This window comes from Papaver somniferum, chromosome 4, assembly GCF_003573695.1.
Source record: "Papaver somniferum cultivar HN1 chromosome 4, ASM357369v1, whole genome shotgun sequence".
In the NCBI taxonomy this organism is placed as follows: Eukaryota; Viridiplantae; Streptophyta; class Magnoliopsida; order Ranunculales; family Papaveraceae; genus Papaver; species Papaver somniferum.
Genome location: NC_039361.1, coordinates 83518423 through 83521455, shown reverse-complemented (window position 1 = coordinate 83521455; position 3033 = coordinate 83518423). Strand labels below are relative to the sequence as shown.

The 3033-nt window shown below is 33.8% G+C and overlaps 1 long non-coding RNA gene across 1 annotated transcript; it reads right to left on the bottom strand.

Moving 5' to 3' along the window:
- Positions 1-313: 313 nt before the first annotated feature.
- LOC113274048 lies at positions 314-2809 on the bottom strand. The gene is made up of 3 exons (XR_003322735.1): positions 2306-2809; positions 593-777; positions 314-499 (listed from the first exon to the last, which is right to left on the bottom strand). It is a non-coding gene; the product is annotated as an uncharacterized LOC113274048 (long non-coding RNA).
- Between the last annotated feature and the right edge of the window lie 224 nt (positions 2810-3033).

Below are 3033 nucleotides of genomic sequence, written 5' to 3'. Positions count from 1 at the left end.
TTAAGACGATTTGGTCAAAATATAGTTACATGATCAAAACTTCGTTCTTTCGAATTGTGAAGATTTGGTCAAAATGAAGAAACCGGAACTTCATCAATTCGAACTTAGTCGATTATATCTAAATTTATGCACTCCACACTTCAGTTAAAATTTTTTCGACTTTCGGATTGACGCGATTTGCAATTTGCATCAGAATTGTGTAATTATAATAAAAAATCCATTTCTCAATTGTAACAATTTTTTTTTTTTTGAATAAAATAGCTAAAGAATTAATTTCAAATTTCAAAGTAACAATTTTATCATAATGAAAGATTCCACTCAAAATCCAGTACTGAGTAACAAATATATATATTTTTTGCATAAAATATCTAAAGAATTAATTTCAAATTTCAAAGTAACAATTTTATCATAATGAAAGATTCCACTCAAAATCCAGTACTGATAAATTTTATCGCGGGCCATTGTTGGGAAGCATACTGGTGTTAAACTTCCGCCTCCCCTAATTTTCATGTAGCATCATAATTAATGACAATTCAGTACAACACTTCGATAAAATGAAGCAACAGTTCAGTTCAAAAAACTTAAAACTTACAAATGCATCTTCTTCCGAGTTACTGTTATCATCCATGTTCGCTGCCGTTAGGGAAGATTCTTTAGCTATGCCAGTAAAGACAAAAGGATCCTCAAAAGCATTCACATAAGGACTTCTTCGTTTTGGAGATTCTAAAACAATGTGCCACTTCCTATCAGGCCTACTCTCATCCTTGCAATAAAAAACTGAAGTAGCTTGAGAAGAATGGATAAATGGCTCATCGGTGTCTTTTTTGCTTCTAAATTCCAAGTTAAAAGAAACAAAAAACAAAACAAAGCTTGGAGCAGATCCAGAAAGTAAATTTAGACAAACAAGCTGCAGCAAGCTTACTATCAAGAGCATCCTACAAAGGGTAACTACAGATACTACAAAACTTATGTAGAAGGCTTAACCACACCAGTCACAGGAGCCAGACATGCAGCAGTAGGAGGAGCTCAGCTTAACAGCCAGCTTCTCTAACAATGCAACACATGTTAAAAAGATAATTGATCAACTAAAGAAGCAGCGAATACTGAATTAATGAAAACAACTACGCCGACTTAGATAATAACAGATAGGAATTTGACGTATTTGTTACTAGAGTTCTTTCAGCTCAATCATTCCCTTCAGCCTCACGTAAGACTCGAAGAATGTTTTAGACTCGAAATAAACACCATTGGGTTTCAGATGATAAATTCAGCATACATAAGCACTTCAGGTCTTCAAAAATCCACAGCTAAAGCCTAAATGTCACGCAGATGCAAGTTTACTGGTTTCTAGAAAAACAACCAACACTGAAACCCTATTACACAGTTAAAGAAAATAAGATGCAAGTTTACTGGTTTCTATAAAAACAACCAACACTGAAATCCTATTACGCAGTTAAAGAAAACAAAGATGTTGCACATACTCACAAATTAAAAAAAGGTGTACCAAAATGGTTACGTTTTGTTACAAAAGAACAAAAATATTAGAAAGCTAAGCTTTCCCGTTTCTTCATTAAGAATACATTTTACGAAATTATTGCCACGAGATAAATTACTGAAATTAGCAAAGACTTCGAGAGAATGTTGCTCAGATGGGACCATTATAATATCAGATACCTACTTGAAATTCCTTTACTTAATATAAGTGTGGTACATGGCGGCAGATGTAGAATATGTATAAGAATTAAATTGGTGTGGGTTGTGTTGAGGGAGAAACAATCAAACAAGTAAAAAAGGCTTCAGCAGGGGTCCCATCTAGTGTATCCTAGTAGAGGCACTCACAAAACGGTCACAATATGTGGCAAGATCTCTTTTTTCTAATGCACTTGTCACAATACAAAATTTACTAACACAGTGAACTAAAGAAATCAATCTTAATGGATAGCACATAAACCCGTATCTCCATTTGAATATAAACTCATCCAATCACCACTGTCTCAAATACATCCTATACTTAAATAAAAATTTCGATTACATATACCAGATTCAAGGATACATACTTCCATTACGTTTCAAATTGAAACTACACCTTCCTCCTACTTTCTTTCACTGAATCAATATAAGCCTGTAGCCAATTTCACTTGCGAAGTTTTTTTTTTTTTTTTTTTACTTTTCTTTTCTTCTTTTCAAGCTATTCAAGGTTTAGCAAACGAAAATACCATTCAATTTTTGGATTAACCAGACAGAAGCTTAAGCAAAAAACAAAAACAAAAACAAAATCAAAGATGAAAAGGGATTTGAAACTTACTTTAATTTGATATCTTCTTCTTCTCCTATCTCCTCTTAGGTTTGTCTAGCAAAATAACAGAGAGAAGGGTTTGAAGAAGTGAATTCAGAAACCAATTTCATTCAATCAAACTAATCAAAATCATTCCTTCCCAATTTCTACCTTAACCAATTTATCAAATCAAAAGACCAAAATCAATTTTTTAGGGACCAGAGAAAAACCCAGATACAAAGATGACAAGGATTTGATACTTACTCGATACCGTCTACATTAACTCAAACTAGCTACACAAAGACCAAATAAGAAATAGAAAAATAAAACAGACTTCACTAGCAGTTTGCATCTGATGCAAATTTAACATCTATATTAACTCAAACTAGCTACACAAAGATCCTATCAGGACCCCTGCCGATGCGAATAGCGAAGGCGCTAAAGTATAAGCGATGGACAGGGAGTGCACGTTCAGCATAAGATTCTTACAATTTTACTATGCAACAAAGGGTCATAAAAGACAGCACGCGAAACAATAATTAATGATTAAAGAAGAGGAACCATTAGTCCCAAGAGACTGTCATAGTTTATATAGGAGAAGAAGAGAGTACAGATGTCAGTTAACATAAGGCACACAAAATTACAAAATAGACCAGAGAGTATCACAAACCAATTAACATGCCCGTTACTGACTATGACTACACACAGTCGATTGCAACTTCCCCTTGATCTCCAAATTGCCATCTCCAAGGAGTTTT